The sequence below is a fragment of the Herpailurus yagouaroundi genome, unplaced genomic scaffold, assembly GCF_014898765.1.
Source record: "Herpailurus yagouaroundi ecotype Mexico unplaced genomic scaffold, PumYag 203, whole genome shotgun sequence".
Classification (NCBI taxonomy): Eukaryota; Metazoa; Chordata; class Mammalia; order Carnivora; family Felidae; genus Herpailurus; species Herpailurus yagouaroundi.
This window is the reverse complement of record NW_024412434.1, coordinates 30,832,857-30,853,311: the sequence shown is the minus strand read 5'-3', so window position 1 is coordinate 30,853,311 and position 20,455 is coordinate 30,832,857. Positions and strand designations below refer to the sequence as shown.

The following is a 20,455-nucleotide window of genomic DNA, read 5'->3' as shown; positions in this document are numbered from 1 at the left end:
GCCACTCTGGAAAACAGTATGAAGTTTCCTCAAAATGTTAAAAATAGAATTGCCATATGATTCAGTAATTCCGCTGCTGAGTATATCTGAAGAAAACAAAACCACTAACTCGATCGGTGCCCCTGTGTTCGCTGCGGCGTTGTTTACAATAGCCAAGATGTGTCCATTGGTAGACGAATGGATAAGGAAGAGGTGGTGTCTATACACAATGGGATACTATTCAGACGTAAAGAAGAATGAGATCCTGCCATTGCAACAACATGGATGGAACTTGGGGACATCATGCTGAGTGAAATAAGTCAGACAAATACAGTGTGATCTCTCTTATATGATATGCAACTGATAATCATATGTCAGTCACATTTTTATTTTTATTTATTTTTAATTTTTTTAACGTTTATTTATTTTTGGGACAAAGAGGGACAGAGCATGAACGGGGGAGGGTCAGACAGAGAGGGAGACCCAGAACCCAAAGCGGGCTCCAGGATCCGAGCTGTCAACACAGAGCCCGACGCGGGGCTGGAACTCACGGACCGCGAGATCATGACCTGAGCCAAAGTCGGATGCTTAACTGACTGAGCCACCCAGGCGCCCCTGTCAGTCACTTTTTAAAATTACTAATCCTCTTTTGATTTTTTCCAGCCATTTAAAAAGGTAAATATTATTCTGAGATCATGGCCATACAAAAGTAGGCAGTGGGCTGGAATTATCCTGAGGGCTACAGTTTGCAAACCTTGGATACCACCAGGCAGGGAGAATAGGGCTGTGGTCTTGGCAATGATTCCACCTGTGATGCTCAGCGTTCCCAGAACAGAAGGGTAACACGTACTTGTTCACTGGAAGGGCCAATGAACTGGATGGTTGCTGTGGAAAATGCTGTTGGTTTTAAAATTATTGTTAGTTTTTTTTTTTTAATATTTATTTATTTTTTGAGACAGTGGGAGAGACAGAGTGAGAGTAGAGGAGGGGCAGAGAGTGAGGGAGACACAGAGTCCGAAGCAGGTTCCAGGCTCCGAGCTGTCAGCACAGAGCCCGACGCGGGGCTCGAACTCAGACTGCAACATCATAACCTGAGCCGGAGTCGGACGCTTAACCGACTGGGCCCCCCAGGCGCCCCAATTATTATCAGTTTTTAATTCCAAAATACTGTTGGTTTTTGAAAGATGAATTTAAGTGTACTTACCGTTCCATAAAACACGCTCTATCCAGGACCAAGACTTCAGCCCTAACTCCTTAATCGGAGTCCTCAGGAACTGACCCTTGAATTCATCCTTAGTCCTCTAACATGGACCCTCCTCAGCTCCTAATCATATTAGCACAGTCTGGAACCCTGCTCCCTGCAGGGCTCAGTTGGCTGAGCCCAAGAGAAATGGGGGTTTTGGTCAGCGCTCTGGCCAGTCAGACGCTAATGCAGGAAGCTGGCACCACACCAATCCAATTTGGTGCAAAAGCAAATGGAGACTCGACGTTGGTTGTGCTGGTATCTGACATAGTCAAGGGGAACTGAGACATACAACACCCCACAATCAAGCGCTGTCCCCAGCTGCACAGCCCATCCAGGAGAGCCCACGGTGCGTCAGCCAATGAGGAGCTGGAGTGCAGACTGATCTCCAGAGAGCCTCTTGGGAGTGCGCTGGATAGCGGGTTTTCTAGACGTTGCTCTAGCTGTTCTATGGAGATTCCAGAGCTATTTTAAGCTCGCCGTTAGAACAACTGAAATGTAGAACAGTGCCGCCAATGCATTACTATTCACTACAAGATACGGAATGATTCCTGGCCGTGCGCCAGGCATTTTGCTAGATGTTGGGAACAGGGTGGTCAGACAGAAGTAATATCTGCCTCCAGGAAGTTTACAATCTGCAAATTATCATTACTTGTATCTGCACCTACATATCATGTCTCGGTACCCGTCTATATCTTCATCTATCTTTGTGTGCGGGCACAAAGTCATGATGATGATGTGTTATTTAAATTAAGGACTAAGGTAAAGTAATAACATTGAGTTATTTAAAAGTTCACAAGAGTAAGAATAAAAATATTTACTTTTTGGTATGTATACACAGAACATTTTCAGAGAATAAGTGCGCACGCGGGCACACACACACACACACACACACACACACAAACACATTAGTCTTGAAGGAAATGCACGGGGATATGGGCCTAGGGGGCCCTTGCTTCACTGCACAGTCCTCAATCTTGCAGTTTGAGGTGCACCTGCGAGGTTAAGGCGCACACAGCGACATGCTCGATGAAATTTTGGGAAAAGGCCCAGAAGTCTGCTTTTTTCACAAGCTTTCTAGAAGATTCTGTGGGAGGTGCTATAGAAGTCACATTTTCGTTTTCGTAAGCAAACATTGTCTCCTTAGACTGACTTTGCATACAGAATTGTCTGAATATTTTTATCTAAAGTCATCGCTGGACTTTAAGCTGCATGACACCCAGGGATGGAAATTAGTTTTGATGTCATTTAAAAAATAGCTTTCCTCTTATTGCTTCTTTGTTGTGTTTTTTTTAAGCAGAATTTTCAGTACAACCGGCAGATTTATTGTTTGCTATAGTGTAATAAGTGTTTTACTCAGTAATTTTAACACACATTATTATCTAATCAGTCCCTTGAGGAGTACTTAGTTTTAGGCATTTTTTCTTCCTTCTCTTTCATTTCTTGAGACATATCTGGGTTAACGAAACACTCAGAATAATCAACTCCGCTATTGAACTAGCCATAGCTGTTGAACTGAACCAAACTGGGATCTGGGGGGTTATTTAAATATGCCAAATAGCTAATTACTGTGAGTTCTGGTTTACAGAAACATTGGCCTATCAGATGTTATTGTTCACTGGAAATTAGTAGGGACTCCTGATTCTTGACATGGAAATATATCTGAGATAATGTCTCACTGTATATGATTTGTTTTTACTTCTATTATTAATTTATTTTTGTATATGATTATTAAGCATGCTTTTCTCCCTGTCAACCTGCCCCTTGCAAACATTTCAATAGAGATTCCCGTTATCCTTAGAGATGTTAGTAATCTGAAAAATTTTATTTATTTTATTTTTTTTAATTTAAAAAAAATTTTTTTTCAACGTTTTATTTATTTTGGGGACGGAGAGAGACAGAGCATGAACGGGGGAGGGGCAGAGAGAGAGAGGGAGACACAGAATCGGAAGCAGGCTCCAGGCTCCGAGCCATCAGCCCAGAGCCCGACGCGGGGCTCGAACTCCCGGACCGCGAGATCGTGACCTGGCTGAAGTCGGACGCTTAACTGACTGCGCCACCCAGGCGCCCCATAATCTGAAAAATTTTAAATACTGTTTTCATTATTATTGAAATTTCTTCTTCCCTACAGGTCACGTATTTTCCTGTTTGGTGCGGTGGGCCTGTGTTAAGCAGTAGAGTTCTCAAGTAGCATAAACGTTGGGGCCAGTATTTACTCTTTAGCTCATTTTCTCATAAAGTGATGCTTATGAGATTGATTTCTGTATCTGCTCATCTAACTGTTCATAGCATAGACAGACTTTAACGTAATTTGAATCCAACAAGCATGGCAGACACTTGGGAGAAATGGGTATTTCATTTTTGTGAGTCCATATTGGAGGAGAATTTTCTCCTCCACGTGATGCTAGATTTCCCACTGAAATTCGAATACACGGTCTGAGTCTGTCAAATCAGATTCTTCCATTAACCCTTTGACCAGAGTGCTTATGTATTAAGAATATTTAAGTATTGTGCGTTTTAAGTCACGTGAGGACATATCTCTTGAAAAATTCACTAATGAAAGTTCTGCCTACGTGCAAGGCTTCAGCACAGCCATGGCTGAGGCTTCTGGTCCCCCTCAGTGCCCCTGTTTTATCCTCACCAGCTGTCCTGGGTTTGTATCTGACATTGAATGGGCTGCACAGATAGACTATCAATCCTTTTTAAAAAAGAGTCTTTCATACGATGCAGAATCTTAGGCGTAGAGCGATACTTCATGATGGAATATTTTATTACATTACGATATGTGATGCCACTAAAGTTCTTCAGTAGTAATATCCTAACCAGATTTAGTCATTACAAATGATCAGATATCAAATAGGCTTTTACAAAATTTTATTAGAAATGGGACATGGTGAGCACCCGGATGGCTCAGTCAGTCAAGCGTCCGACTTTGGCTCAGGTCATGATCTCACGGTTCGTGGGTTCGAGCCCCGCGTCGGGCTCTGTGCTGACAGCTCGGAGCGTGGAGCCTGCTTCGGATTCTGTGTCTCCCCCTCTCTCTGCCCCTCACCCACTCACGCTCTGTCTCTCCGTCTTTCAAAAATAAACATTTAAAAAATTTTTTAAAAATTAGAAATGGGACATGGTGAGCGTGTTATTTCCAACATGGACTACTAATTGTTAACCCAGCCATATGACCAGATAAGTGTTGCATTTATTTCACAGACTTGGGAGTTCTACGGCCCATTCATCTCAAATACTATATTTATTAATATCAATATTTTTTAATCCCTCTAAGAAACTTCATAAGAAGGTGAGATGGTAAAAAGGACGCTTTCACTGACTTAAGTTTTTATAACTCCAAAGTGATTCATAAATTCAGACCATCTCCCCCTGGGTACAAAACTGCACACATTCATTGCTTGGAAGGAAATACTCAAAGACATTGGTTGTTCTCTCCCGTGGTTATTTTTTCAGCCTGGGTTCTAATTTATATAAAACCCAGAGTCCGTAGATGAGCTCCGATGCTTCAAAAACCAAAAAAACATACTGTTTTGCTTGGGGTCAGCTTTGTGATTTAATATAGAAATGACTAGATAAGAGTCAGTCCTCTAACATACCGAAATTGGATCATTGCTTCTCTGTAGCTTTGTTTGATCTTGATGTTAAGATATTTGGAAACAGATCAATAATCATCAGATGCCTCAAATCTACTGAAAAAATAATTACACAATAGTTAACTGGTGTCATAGAATGACAGAATGCTATTCCTTAAAATACAGAATGATAGTTATGTTACTATCTTTAACTCAAGACAGAGAGAGGAACCGGGCATCTCTCTCTCTATGTGTATATGTGTGTGTGAATGCGTGTAACTGTGTATAACTGTAACTATGTATAATTTATATATTATACATAAAGTAGAATAATTTTATGTATGTTTTATATATAGCAAAACATATGTAGTACATATATATTTATATATTAAAGTATCTATTATTAAATATAATATTAATATGATATGAATATAATAATAAATATATTACATTATATTTATAAACCTTTATCCTCTCTGTTCCATACTAATTGAAACAATTTCAATAAAAAAAATATTAGGCAGCCTGAATCTAGAAGAGTGGCCGTGGAGATTCTAGGTAATTTCACTTCAAATTTACTGAATCAAACGATTTGCTGCTGAGTAGAAATGAACTATATCAGTAACCTTTATGAAATAGTGATTTAATTTTTGGAAAATCTGTTAACTGGAACTCCTTATAGGGATTAACCTCTCTACTTGTTTTGGGCGGGGGGTGGTGAATCTCTTTCTTCTTTCTTTCTTTCTTTCTTTCTCTCTTTTTAGAAAATTCTCTCTCAGCGCTAGTCAAGGGAGAGATGCTAGTGGGGGGCGTCGCGGAACAGGGGGAGAAAGTGTGAGCTGAGATTGTGTCACGTACGGTTTCACTGAGGGGCAATAAAACCACAAGAATGTCGCTGTTGACGACCATCACATTCCCTCGGCTTGCTGATCCAGTCTTACTGGCCATGAGGAGTTTTATGTTTTCCACAAGGTCACTGTCTCCCAGCGAGTTTACTCCATTTGCTGGAAGAAAATCATTGAAAGCATAGCACGTGTAATTTAAGTTGTATAAGTGTGTACGACATTTCATATATACGTAAAATTACTAATCTGAAAAAACCATGGGTCAGGTTGTTCATTTTATTTTGGGTCAGAAAGTATATACGTGATGGTTCAAGTGGCAGAGGAGGCTTTGGGAAGGCTCTCTTGCTTCTGTGCATGATGATCGCGTGTTTTTCTTTTGCATCTCTGGGTTGAAATGTTAACGTGGGAGCTTCTCTGGTTTGAATGAGTTTATCACCTGTCTTACTGAAGATAAAGATACTTTGTGTACGTGCCTGACTCTGGAGGAGTAGGACAGGGTACGCCATCAGTGTGATGGAGTAGGGGCATCCCAGAGAGGTTGGGGTGCCCGGGACTTCTCGGCACCCCACGTGAGGAGCACCTCTGGTCTATGGAGTCCTTTCGCGGCCTGGGTAAAATGATATTAAATCCTTACATTATGGGGAACATCTTGGCATGTTAGTCTAGCCCAATAGACGAATTTTAAATGAGATGCAAGAAAAAAATAAAGTTACTCTGTTTTTGTCATTTTCACCCTTAAAACTAAGTGTTTCCAAGTCTAAGATAAGTTTCTGTAAAAGAGCTGGGGCACCACTTCTGTAGGTTTTCAGAGTAATCCAGATCATTGAAAAACGTATTTATCTGGTCATCACTAACTGTTAAAACCTGCCCAGAAGGACATCCATGGGAAACAGCCTCTTTAAGAATCACTTTCGAGGTCCATATATGATTTTTGTTCCTGTCTGTAAAAATGGTCATGGCCTTTAAAGATGCCAATGTTTGGTTCTGATGAAGTATATCTTCTAGTAGTTACTCAAGGTTAAAGTCAATACTAGTCCGTGGACAGATCAGAGATGAGATGAGGCTCCACATCGACCCACGAAGCTGGGAGGCACATGGCCAGGAGAGGCCCACATGTGACCACAGACATCCAGAGTCCCAGAGACCAGCCGAGTCACAGGAGTGGGGTGGTAAGATTTCACAGAACTCTTTCCGACAGCGCAGAGTTGAGCACTGAACGGCTCTCACTTCAGTGATATTTTAACGAACAATTCAGTGACAGACACACATGATTTGACCCCCACAGCCTTCATAAAACAAACAGGACAATGGGTAGGGAAGCAAGTTTCTTCAAAAACAAGCTGTATGCGTTGGGGGTAAGGGAGTGCGATATACCACCCTATCACAATACTTGGCTTCCTCTTTAGAGACTGACAAAGCTTCTGTGTTTTCTCAAGATCTCCCAGAAGCAAACAGACAATGCCGGAGTGGGGGGGAGGGGGGAGGAGGGGAGAGGAGGAAGCTAAACAATGATTTGCTAAATTTGAAAGAAACCTAACTTTTCACATGATACCAAACCTTTCCCGAACGCAACATTCTCTGCCCCGTTCTGTTCTCCAATTTTCCAGCTGGAGCCATCCCGAGCAAGTGGTGCCATCAGCTCAATTAAAAATACTTCCTTCGTCTTGGCTGTACAGTGGCCTGTGGGCTTTCTGCATTTTGGCTGGATTTTACCAAAAGGAGTGACTCAGCCTCTTACAAGCCTTTGCTGCAAGTGTTACACTATAGCTGATGGCGACGGAAACCCCTCTCACATGGGCTCTTTCGGGACCAGGAGTTCGGTTAGGTAAACCCCTTGGTGTCTTCTGGAAACAGAACGGTTATCGAAGCTCCAACTATGTCGGTCGGGTTAAACTTTGACCAACTCAGGTGACCGGTCAGTCGAGCTCAAAACCTTGCGGAATACTTCGTATCAGCCGAGACCACACACCCAGATTCCTGGAGCATGTCTGGTGTTTGTAATCAAACATAACCCCAGAATGTTTGCTCTCCTAAGTAGTGGAGACACGTTCTTCTCAGTTGAAAGCTTTGTGTCTTACTCAACAAGGTCTGTATCTGAACTATGTTAAAGGTGCATAGTAAAGGGATGATATCACAGGGCTGCTTTGGTTTTTTGAGCTCTTGTGCTGAGCTGAAGTTGAGCAGTGACAATGAGTCATGTCGTCTTGTGAGCGGCCAGGCACTTTCCCAATCAGAGAGACTGTTGAGATCTTAGACAATAGAACCTGGGGTTGTTTGAAGAGGAGGGATCCATAGGACCCGTATGCTTGGTGACACCAGGCTTGTGTGAGTAACAAAATACGTTCCTATGCCTGCTGAATAGCAAAACGCCAATGATGAGGTAACACTTAGTAAGGCTGACTCATTTCCTCATTTGCAGATGAAAGGGATTGTTTGAGAAATGACTGTCTCACAGGTACAGGTGATGCGTGGTGAGTCTTTTTAAACCAAGGCTGGCCATGACCTCGGCTCGCCAGTTATCGGGTCTGTTGAAAAGCACGTTTTATTAGGAAATCATGTCAGGGGTTAAAAGCCAGGTCCATTTCAGTCCTTAACGGTGTGAGGGTGGCTGATGTCAGACAATATTCAGGAGAAAGAGCTCGTGTAAAGCTTGTACAAATCACGTGTCAAGACGGTTGAAAATTAAAAACAAAAATGTGGACTCAGTGCAAGGTTTCTTTTTATCTTCCACCAGACATGTTTTACTGGTAATAGCCGCAGCTATTACCCTGGACATCTGTGTAGGACATCTGTGGGCGGGTGCTGGATGGCCCCCTCCATAGGTAGGGACGTCCCGATGGTACGGGGGCTGTGGGATTTCCAGCCGTGTCCTGTTGACTTGAGCCCGCTTGGCAGGCACTGCCATCATGGGAAACCGAGAACCCCCCTCCTCCCTGACTTGCTGTAATCTCCTGGGCTTTATAATCAGGCTGCCTTTACAAACACATTCCTCAAAGCTACTTTGGAGCGTACTTATTTTTAAAAATACGAGAAGCCTGTTGGGAGAAAAACATTAGATCAATGCGTTCCTCCCCCAAAGTCATAACTCTTTCCTTCCTGGCGTAGATTTTACTAGGAGGTTACCAAAATGGCAATAAGCTCTCTGCAGAGGATTTTGTTATTTTCATTCATTTGTAACGTGTGACTTGCCCTCGACCGCCTCTTTCCCTACTTGGTGTGCCTTCTTTTGAATTCTCGTGTAATTTCAAAGGTTGTACAACTCTTTTTGTTGTTGGGAAACCACAGATTGTGAAACATGTTAAATGGAGCACATTTAAAAATAACCTCGCCTTTTCTGCCGTTTGGGTAAGGCCGTTTGCTTGTTTGGGGTTGCTAATGGGAATAAGTGACCATGTGTGGAATACCTCTAGCGCCAGCTTGTTTGCTCAGAGGAAAGAATTCATTGAATGGCCATAGACTACATTCCAGAACGTTAGCCAACCACTTTGCAAAAGTGTACTGTTGGGTCACAGCAAAGCTCTCCAGCACTGCTCAAAAAGCAACGGCAAAGGTCCGCCCAGGGGACAGAGTTCTCGTTGCAGGACATCCATATGAGCTCTCCTAGCAAGAATTTTTATTAGTGGTTCCTGCCTCCTCTTGGTTTCCTGATAAAAGGCTATTGGAATTTTTAGTCTCTGGGAATCCACGGGACTCTATTTTTTTTTGTTTGTTTGTTTTTGTGAAGTTACCTCCTACGTTTTGCGATTAATTCTCCCAAAGAGCTCAAGCTAAATATTGTGATGCAGGGTGGGGGCAGGGGTAATTTCAGACACTTCGGGGCCTAGAGTAGATTCGTCGCGTGGTATTTGTCTCCTTCCTCGCGCACAGATCACAACGCGAGGGCTCAGCGTTTGGAATCTGAGAATCTGCAGAGGCATCTCGTGGGTCTCCGGGGAGGACGGCAACGAACTTGGGGGGGGGGGATGCTGCACGTCCCGACTCCCCCAACCTCGTTTATCTGTTTGAGGAATTGGGCAACTCTACTTTGATCTGCTTTCAGACAAGAGTTCTTTTTAACACGAGAGGATAAATACATGCATTTCAAGGCTGTTTAGAAGGGAATGTCAAAGCCGACAGAGAAAGAGGCTGATGCACCTCATCCGGCCGTTCACAAGAGGAGTCAGGGCAGGGTGACGAGCCGGTCTGTCGAGGTGGTTCCTCCTCTGGATTCTCAGCACAGAACGGATCCTGTGCTGGTGCCTGGTATGCCCAGGTGGAGTCCGGACCCTGTCCTCTGCCCTCTTTCCCCCGTCCCTTCCTCTTGACCGTCTCTGTGCTATGTGGCCTTACAAGTGGTGGGACTCTGCAGGAAACCCACTTTCTGTGATGGGGACGGCTAAGGCAGCAGGTTCAGTCTCTCCCAGTGAAACGTCCCCGCCCCGGTGAATGGTGACCTCTTCTCCCGAGCCAGTAAGCCCGAGATCCCAAGAGCCAACTTTCTTCCCTTCCCAACCCCACCACTCCCCCTTCCAAAGAGCAAATGGGCCTTCTCAGCGGCCCTCAGATTTGTCCACCCCAGCCTGCCCGTCCCCACGGCCACCGTCCTATTTTGGGCCTTCCCTATGTCAGGCCCACCAGTCTTCCCAACGTCTTCTTGCTTGGGCCACACTCCTCCCTCCAGCTCTCGTGAATGCTTCACATGACGGCCAGATGGGTCCTCAAATGCTGCTTCGAAAGTGTCACTTTTCTAATAAAAATCTTTCCCCCTTGTCTCAGGGCATTCGAATCCTGCTGACTCGTTTATCTATTATTTTACTCAATGAATATCAAAGCACTGCTCTTTCATTGTTGGCCATGGCGTGCGTAGAGCGGCCTGAATACAACCATTTTAACTCGACATACAAAGCCGTTTTAAATATAAGGGCCAACGATGCCCTTCCTAGATGACGAGGACCAGGAGATACTTAGAACACACGTCTGCGACGCCCGTCAACCATCCTTCCTTCAAACCAGAGTGAGCAGCTGTGTGCCAGGGGCTGTGTCCAAACACATCGAAACCCCTGCTCTTGCGAGTGCATATTTCAGCAAGGGGCTGAGGGGGAGAATCCCGTCTGTCTTCCACGAGCACGTAAGCCTCTGTAGGAGATCTCTCCTGTAGAGCAATCAAGTAATAAAGAACGACAACAAAAAAGTCACTTCCCGTAGCTCATAGCTAACAATGCAGTCTCTGGAAATCACATGTGTGTGAAGAGAGAGATTATAACTCCCGTCCCGTTCATCTTTTCTGGGGCGTCATTTCGAGTTGTTTGGGTGAAAAGCAAAGGCCCGTCTAGGGCACGTGAACAAATTCTGGGGCTGGGGCCACCGGAAATCAGACTCTGAGGGTTTTGCACCCTGCAGTGTGACAGTAGTGGCCTCTGAGAAACGTGCACTTCATGGCTCTGAAGGAGACAGCCCAGACTCACTGTCGTGCAACCCGCATGACACTGACCCAGCTCTTCCGTGGCCCACTCCAGCCCATGGGACTGCTGCAGACTAAATCACGTCCCTCCACAATTTATAGGTTCAAGCCCTAATTCCCGGTGTGACTGTATTTGGAGATGGGCCCTCTAAAAGGGTGTAATTCACATTAAATGAGATTATAAAGGTGGGACCCTGACCCAATATGACTGGAGTCCTTACAAGAAGAGGAAAGAACACCAGAGAGTTCTCTCTCACCTTCCTCCCTGTGAAGACACAATGAGAAGGAGGTGGTCTACAAGCCAAGAAGAGAGCTCTCCCCAGAACCTGGCCATGCTGACACCTTGATCTTGGACTCCCAGCCTCTAGAGGTCCGGGAGATAAATGTCTGTGGTTTAAGCAGCCCGTCTGTGGGGTTCTGCTCTGGTGGCCCAAGCCAAGACAAGGTGTCTTCAACCACCATTACAAGGAGGGTGCTGGCAATGTTTTTCCCTCTTTGTCTCTGCTCCGTGGTGCTCTGGGATCCCCCACGGCGTGTGCGTTCTTACCTGCCCACCTTGATTAGAAGCCCTGCTGTTCGGACTCCAGGAATGGGTCATGTAATTATTTGTACCCTGGGGGACTAGCCAGATATGTTCTTCACACTATGAAAAGTAATATTTGTTGCCTGATTAACTGGTCTGCCAGATGACTAGCCAAGATGTACCTGGGTGTGCTGAAACAGTTTGTTTTTACTTTGGCTTCAGGATCGACAACGAAATATTGAGAATATTCTGCACACAATTCTGGCTATTTTGAGATTTGAGAGTTGTTTATTTTCTCCTGGAATGATCCAGAGAGTTAGCTCAGTTCTGCCCTCCAACTGGCGTATAGACATAAAATAGGGCATCAGACACCAACTTCTATGAAAGGCTCACTTTAATTTTCTTTGAATGGGGAGTGTTTTATCAATAAAATTAAAAACCCCCATTTCCATTCTCTGGTACTTGACCAGGGAGTTTCATCCTGAAACCCTTTCTTTAAAATTATCCCAGCTCTTCTTAGTACAAAAAGGGAAAATACCTTTCCCTTTCACGGTGTTCCTTTCTTCATCCTGCATGAAATTAATATCAAAGAAAGGAGGTGAACTCTTTAGCGCAATAGCAAGATTTTCAATTAACAGCAATAACCTGGACTGGATCAGAAAATAAAGCCATGTGGGCTGAAGCCACCCAGGATGAACGCTTTTTAATTGTTCTCACAGATAGTGCACCTGCGTTGTAAAATAACCCCCAAAACCATTTTCATGTGCATTTCTAACCTAACATGACCCCGTGCGTGGTGCGTGATCTAACTGCTTGATGTGGGGCCACTGAAGCATGAGTTACCTTTCTGTTCAATTACAAAAGTGATCTTTCATTCAGACCGTGTGTTAGGAATATTTTGCTTATTCGACAGTGGTGTTCAGACATTTGTTATCCGCGAGGTTAACCGTTTCTATCTGAGCTTGGCAAATACATTTTTTAAAACGGTTCTGACATTATTTCATTAAATTACAACATCTGGGTCTAACGGCCACGCGGCAAGCTAGTTGGGTGATGTCGCGTGCCTGAGCCCCACCTCACAGATTCCTGGTGCCTTCGGCTCAGGCTCCAGAAGTAAAGGAAGGGAAAGCATTGACTTCACTGCTTCAGTAATTGTAGCGACTGTCCCCTTCGTCAGCAAGGCCAAACTGGCACTTGCAAAATGATCAGGATTGTTGATGTTATAAACGTTTTGCTCGGACTGTTTACCTAGTTAATTGCCTGAAAAACCTCTGTGTTGTCAACTTCCCCCTTTCCGAAATGACTCTACACAACTTCATGCCGTTGGGGTAACTTTCAGCTGCAAGTTACAGAGGGTACAATGAACAGAGATATTCACCATTGACCTCGTATTTAGTTCACATAAAGTTAAGTGCCCAGGAGGAGGATCTGGGGCTGAAGGAACCTCTCAGTAACATCTTCAAAGATCCAGTATCGTTTTTCAATTTCTGATTCATCATCATCTCTGCTTTGTAGTTTTTATTCTCATGGTTCTAGGATGCTTGCTGCCTGTCCAGGCAGCTCCAGGTTCAGGGTAGGAAAAGGGGGGAGATTGTTGTTCGATAGGCATAAAGTTTCACTTATGTAAGATAAATGAACTCTGGAGATCTGCTGTACAACGTTATGTCTGTAGTTGGAAATACTGTGTCGTGCGCTGAACAAAGGGAGAGGGTAGATCTCACATTAAGTATTCTTACACCACTAAGAAAGAAAGTGAGAAAGGGAGACGGAGAGAGAAGAAGGAGGAGGAAGAAAGAAAGGGTGAACAGGGGCACTAAGAAACTTAGGAGGTGACAAGTATGTCCATTACCTTGATGGTAATCAATTGTATAATTGAGTTACCAATTATTACTCAGTAAAGCTGTTAAAAGAAGAGTCCAAAGATTTCTCCTGAAGAAACTTTCCTTTTTATCTGTTACCTTTTATCTTTTTTTTCTTTTTTTTTTTTAAACACATTTGGAAAGTATAGTCCTCCCAGGAAAGTCTGCCTACCTCTCATGATTGCGAACTTTGCCATATGTCTGCGCCCCAGTTCAAAGGAGGCTTGGAGTCAGCTTTCTGATCTGGACAGTGACTTGCATGGTTTCTGGGTAGCAGATCCAGCCCTCTGACATAGTGTCTTTCATGTATGTGTTACGAGAGGCATCACAGAAAGTCAGGTTGTGGGTTCATCTCATTATTTGTTGACCTCACCCAAACAAAATACCAATAGAAAAAACAATGCCTGATGATTTTTTCTAATTTACTAGAACTAAGAATAAAATCAAATAAGCCATGTGGGACTCAAATTCTGTGCTATCTATCACCCACTAGCTGCATGATCTAGGCAAGATGCTTCATGCCTACCGTCCTTGGTTTCCACGTTGGTAAAAATGAGATTATGCACTTGGTAAATTTCCGCAGGAACGGCCCAGTGCATCGCTCCTTTGGTATGAATTCCTCTTCTACATTGAATCTAGGCTTCGCCCAGACTTTCTTTGGCCAGTCAGACATCAAACTACATGAAACAAGCAAGCAGAACACAACACACGTGGGACAAGCTTGTGCAGGGGGGCGAGGGCAGTGCGTTGGAGATTCCATTCTGTGAAGACGCTTGGCAGGAAAGACCTTCTGGAAAGACAGGCACAGATCGTAGCCGTTCCCACTGAGCCCAACGTCTTTCCAGCCTACAAGCTAAACGCAGCTGCGTGTGTAAGCCCAGGCTAGACCTGCAGAAGGTCTGAGCAATAAACCCACAGATATGCTGAAGGACTGTAGGCACTGTTGGGTTAGCTCACGAAGTTCTGTGGCAGAACAAGGTTACTGATATTCACCAACTTTCCAATGGGATGATTGGCAAGGATTGCGAGATCCCGGGCACAAAGCAAGCACTCAAAAATACTGGTTGTTACTACTGTTGTTGTCATTGTTATTTTCATTGTACCCCACAGATCTGTGAAAAGGTCTTGTCAATTAGAAAGAAAAAAAAAAAAACCCTGCGGATGCCATCTTAACACCTGCAATCTGTTTAGCATCCTGTGCTGTGGGGTTTTCCTTTAAGAAGATTATATCCTGGGGGCGCCTGGGTGGCTCAGTTGGTTGAGCGGCCGACTTCGGCTCAGGTCACCATCTCGCACTCCATGAGTTCGCACTCCATGGAGCCTGGAGCCTGTTTCGGATTCTGTGTCTCCCTCTCTCTGACCCTCCCCCGTTCATGCTGTCTCTCTCTGTCTCAAAAATAAATAAACGTTAAAAAAAAAATTAAAAAAAAAAAAAAAAGAAGATTATATCCTGGCTAATCCATTTAAGATAAAAAGACAATGCGTTTGTTACCACAGGTTATAAATAAATAATAAGGAACCCGACTGTATGAAACATGTCAAATAAGTGAACATTCAGAGAATCAGGGCATAATGGGGGTTTTCAGAGAATACTTTGTAAAACGTATCTCTCGGTCAGGGTCTTGAATGGAGGGAAATATTTCAAAAACGTGGATGCTAATGATACTGTTAATATCTACCTTTGTTGAGAGCTTCTTGTGTTCCGGATGTGAGAATAAGCACTTCAAAAGCAATTTCAGATTGCATCCTTACCGTAGCCTTATGAGGCGGTTTGATCCTACCCTAGTTTACAGACAGGGGCACAGCATGGGAGAGAAATTAAGAAATTTCCGGATCTAATACTGCCCTTCTGGTCAGTAATGGAGCTGAGATTTGCTGCCACGCTCGCCTGATTCCGGACCTAATGCTCTTTCTCTTTGCACAGAGGCTGGCAGAGAAATTAAATGTATTTATACTCTTCAGAAAACTCACTTAGAAGTTGAAGGGAGACTTGATTGTTACCATTGCCACAAGTCTGCCTTGACGTATATTCCGAAAGGTCCTGAGTAAATGTATTAGCAGAAAGTTATTTTTGTGAATAAAAGGCATGTATTGTTCTAAAGCAAAAGAATAACAATACAGCAAAATCTTGGATTATGAGTAACTTGTTCTGGGAGTGTTCCACAAGACGAGCAAACATTTCTAACATGTTTTAACTTGATAAACGAGCGATGCCTTGCAATACGAGTCGTATGTGACGCTGAACGTCACATGATCACAACTGAGTCTACGGCTCTTCCCTCTCTCTCTCTCTGTCTCTTTGCGGGATTGTGGGTGATCGTCTCCCATGCTCGGATGCTCGGTCTCAGGCCTTGGTGTTCGGCAGAAATCAGTGATTTTTCAGAATGATGGAAGGTGCCCACACTGGCACTAGTGTGTTTTTGTCACTTCAGAGCACCTAGGGACAGTCCTTTGCTTTTCCATACAAGAGTAAGCTTAGGAACGCTCTGCTTCATTCTAGGTCAGGCTGCCTGCAGATAGAGACCCTTTCCTCTGCTGTCTTATTGCCAGTTACGTTAAATACAGTACATGACAGGAGTTTATTAATACTACACTGTAGTCAACACCCATTAGTGATAGTGAAAGTCATCCTACACAATAATCCTCCTCTCTCTTGTCTCCCTCATACCAGCCACGAAGGTTTTCAAAAGGACGTGCAGGTTAATTTGTTTATTCCCCTTTATATTTTGTATTTTCTTTATTATTTTGTGTTATTTAACAGTATTGTAATCATTTTTATATGAATGTTTTTGAGCAATGGAACAAATCATCTGAGTTTCCATTATTTCTTATGGGGAAATTCGCTTTGATAGACAAGTGTGATTACAAGCATGTTTCCGGAACAAATTATGCTTGCAAACCAAGGTTTTACTGTAGCTAGCATGTATATAGTATTTACTTTGGGCCAGGAACTGATCCAGTGTTTTATGCATTTGGTAACTTTTTTTCCCTCCCAACCAACATGGGTTGGTTCTTTTATTATTTATTTATATTATTTATAAATAATTAATAATATTTATAATAATTATATTATATATATTATTATATATATAATATAATTATTAATATAAATAATTAATATTATTTATTATTATATGAGCATAGGTTCTTTTATTTTCCCCACTTTATAGGTAATATAACGAGATTCAGAGATGTGAAGTCACTCTCCAAGGTCACAGAACTTTAAAAATGTTGGGTCAGTGGTGGGAATCCAGGCCCTCAAGCCCCATGCAGCTGAAGGACTGCTCCACACACGGTATGAGCCCTTCTAGACCTGAACTCAAACATCAGAGGAAGCAGAAAGTGAAAAGTCAAAGCTTGTGTGTGCCTAGCTACAGAGACTGGGAGTTTCTTTGTTACTACAGCATGATGTAGCTCGTCCTGACTGATACAAGCGGCCAGTCAGAAGGCATAACATTCCCACTAAAGGAGCTATTCTCATTTTTATTTTATCCCACTATCCCATTTAATCCTGTTTCTTCTTGAACCCAGTCTTCCCACTAAGGTATGTCCTATTAGTTTCATTTCACTGATGAGTAAAATGAAGTTCCGAGAGGTTCAGAAACCTTTCTGATGATCCACTGAAAGCAGCAGAGTTTGGATTTGAACTCAGTTCTGTCTGATGCCGAAGTCCCTGAAGTCTAAAGTTGTAGAGATCAAGGTGGCCTTTAAAGTTACTTAGTAAAGTTACTTCAAGTCCTAGAAAAGTTTTGGCAATCTAATGTAATTCACATAGCAGGGACAAAATTTCCTCCGCAAAATTCTCCTAGTGTTGCCAAGAACTTACAGCAGAAATAAAATTACATTTGTTAAAAATAATGGTGTTTAAATGCCTGAAATAGAGTCTTTTAAGGCATTAAAAACTCATGCAATTTGTATTTAGCCTTTCTAGAAGCCAGTTAAGATGAATACCTGCTTTTGTTTTTAAAAGTGTTTACGGGGGCACCTGGGTGGCGCGGTCGGTTAAGCGTCCGACTTCAGCCAGGTCACGATCTCGCGGTCCGTGAGTTCGAGCCCTGCGTCGGGCTCTGGGCTGATGGCTCGGAGCCTGGAGCCTGTTTCCGATTCTGTGTCTCCCTCTCTCTCTGCCCCTCCCCCGTTCATGCTCTGTCTCTCTCTGTCCCCAAAATAAATAAAAACGTGGAAACAAAAATTAAAAAAAAAAAGTGTTTACGTGGATAATATACATCCCCCAACCCAGTCCAGTTTTCTTGCTCTTTGGTAAAAACACATTTATTTTTTTTAAGTTTATTTATTTACTTTTGGGGGAGAGAGAGAGAGAGAGAGAGAGAGAGAGAATGAAAGAGAGGAGACAGCGAGTGAATCCTAAGCAAGCTCCATGCTGTCAACACAGAGCCCAACATGAGACTCGATCCCACCAACCATGAGATCATGACCTGAGCCGAAATCAAGAATGGATGCTTCGCCAACTGAGCCCCCCAGGCGCCCCAAAAACACATTTCCAAATGATCCTTAGGAATGATTCTTTTTCCTTTGTTGGGATTTCATGGAGCACAGGGAAGAGGAAAGGCAAAAGAGTGGATCACCGGGGGGACCACCATGCTTCACATCACACAGATAAGAGCGAAGTTTTGCAGATTACTTCAGGTGGATCCCTGCCACGATTGCCCACTGTTGTAAGGCACGATCCAGCCAATGGTTCAGGTCAGAATCCAACTTTGACATGAATTGTCTGAATAACTGCCTTGGCACTCCACTTGCCCCGAACGTGTAAAAAGCCACAGAGTGTTTTATTACGTTCAGTTGAGCAATCAAAAGGGTCATCCCCAAAACTCAGTAACTCCGTGGATGATGTGATACCAGGGACAGTCAATTGAATTCATGGCACGATCGATTTCTCCAAAGGCTAAATTTAGGAGTCTCAGGACAGCTTTTGCCTGCGTCTTCAAACCTGTGGAGATAACTCCAGAGGCCCAGTCTGTGGATGGATGCTTCTTAGTGGGAGCTGGAGATTAATCTGGGGAAGGCTGCTTCTGGTAAAAACAAACCAACAAAACGTTGAAGTATGATTCTCAAGCCACGAGACTGACCATCTTGCGTAATGAACTCCATCTGAATGCATTTCCAGAAGAGGAATTTCCTGATTCTTTCCCATTATATCTTTTTTAATTTTGAACGATGTGACTATATTAAGATAATGAAAAATTAAGGTTAAATTAAGCACATTTTTGGATTACATGTAGACGGATCTCACACACACACACACACACACAAACACACACAAGTATTTTTATTACTGCAGGAGGAAACACACTTTTGGATGCAACAAGTCATGTGTGTATTATTTTACTTATACACTGCGTTTCTTACTTTCTTGTCAACCCATTGTACTAGCACGCATACTCCCTTATCTCCCGGAAATGTTACCGTTCACTCAATGGGAAATTGCCCCCTGCTCCATGCATGAGGCATGAGTGTTCTGGGGCATAGTCTAGGTCAGAGGCCACTTTCTATCCCTTTAATTGTGTCCTCACGATTGGAGCTGAGGCAAACGACAATGTCACGGGACTTACAGTAAGTCCACGAATCCAGAGATTTCTTCCTTCTGCCCAAGCAGCTTGTCCACCAGCTGCCAACGTCCTGTCTGAGCAGCTGCCCTGTGCCCCCAGCCTGCACCTGTGCCTCGCTCCATACCCCCTGCCCTCAGTGCCCTGCATTCCTCCTGCTTCCATGAGTCCTACGGGTTTCCTCCCTGCCCTTCATGATTTCCTGCTCACCGTTCCTGGTAATTGGAGCCTTTTGCTTCTTTGCAGATGGGAGAGTGCCCACTGGCATTTCCTGGCACAGTGAGGACAGCGCTGTGACATGATCTGCACTTGGCCACTTGTGTGGGATGTGGGGCAATGGCCACCAGGTGATGACTGGGCTCTAGGGACCTCGTGTCCCCTCCAGCCTGACAACTAATAGGGACGGATGCTGTGTACTTCCTGCATTGATATCATTGGACATAGTCGTTTTAACCTCGACTGAGTCTTATTATTTCACTCTTTTTGAAATACAATATTAATATAATTTGTTGCTATTCTCTAAGGGACACTTACTATGTGGGGATTCTAGTACGTTTTACCAATGTAGTTGTTATAATGGCCTGCAAGTGCCTTGATTTTAAAACCTTATTTGCCAGGTCTTTTGAGAGCTGGCTATAACCCAAGATTATTCTCATAATGGACTGCTTATATAATGCACTTCCTAAAAGCCAAGTGGTACTTATCACCTGATTTTGCATATTGAGCAACATTTCTAGCTTGGTATTAATAATCCAACATTACAATAAAAATAATAATTACAGGGATTTGAAAATTCATTACAAATCTCCTTAAACCCAGGTGAACTCATTAACTCTTAGATTAAAAAAAAAAATGGAATTAAAAAAAAACAAAGACTTGACTTTATTCTGCCTCTTGTGATGACTTTGAGGAAGAAGGAGAAGCAGAAATGGGTTCTGCGACCCTCAACTCCAGGGTTAGACCGGCTACACTGACTGCTTAAAATAGTCTGGGATCTGGGGCGCCCGGGGGGCTCAGTTGGTTGAGTGTCGGACTCTTGATTTCGGCTCAGGTCAAGGTCCCAGGGTCGTGGGATCGAGCCCCATGTCGAGCTCTGCACTGAACGTGGAGCCTGCTTGGGATTCTCTCTCCTTCTCTCTCTCTCTCTCTCTCTCTCTCTCTCTCTGCCCCTCCCTCCCCACTCACATGCACTCTCTCTTAAATTAAAAAATATATATTAAAAAACAAAATAGAAGCAGATCGAGAAGCCTGTCTATCAGCTCTGAGTCAAACTGGTGGCTGTGAAGGAGAGCTTTCTGCCTCTGCCCTCCTGAGGGAGGTGAAAGAAAGGGAATAAGAAAGCATCACAGAGGAACCCCCAAATCGCAAACAAAACGTGCAAACAAGCTGGCATTTGTAAGCAGTTCGAGACCTGTCAAGAT

At 43.6% G+C, this 20,455-nt stretch overlaps 1 long non-coding RNA gene across 2 annotated transcripts; it reads left to right on the top strand.

Annotated features, from left to right (window-relative positions):
- The first annotated feature begins 7,244 nt into the window (after nucleotides 1-7,244).
- Nucleotides 7,245-19,493, top strand: LOC121014889 (uncharacterized). Of its 2 annotated transcripts, none has more exons than XR_005783485.1 (2): nucleotides 7,245-7,470; nucleotides 19,281-19,493. It is a non-coding gene; the product is annotated as an uncharacterized LOC121014889 (long non-coding RNA). The 2 variants fall into 2 exon arrangements; XR_005783484.1 differs by having other exon boundaries at nucleotides 7,245-7,970.
- Nucleotides 19,494-20,455: the final 962 nt, after the last annotated feature.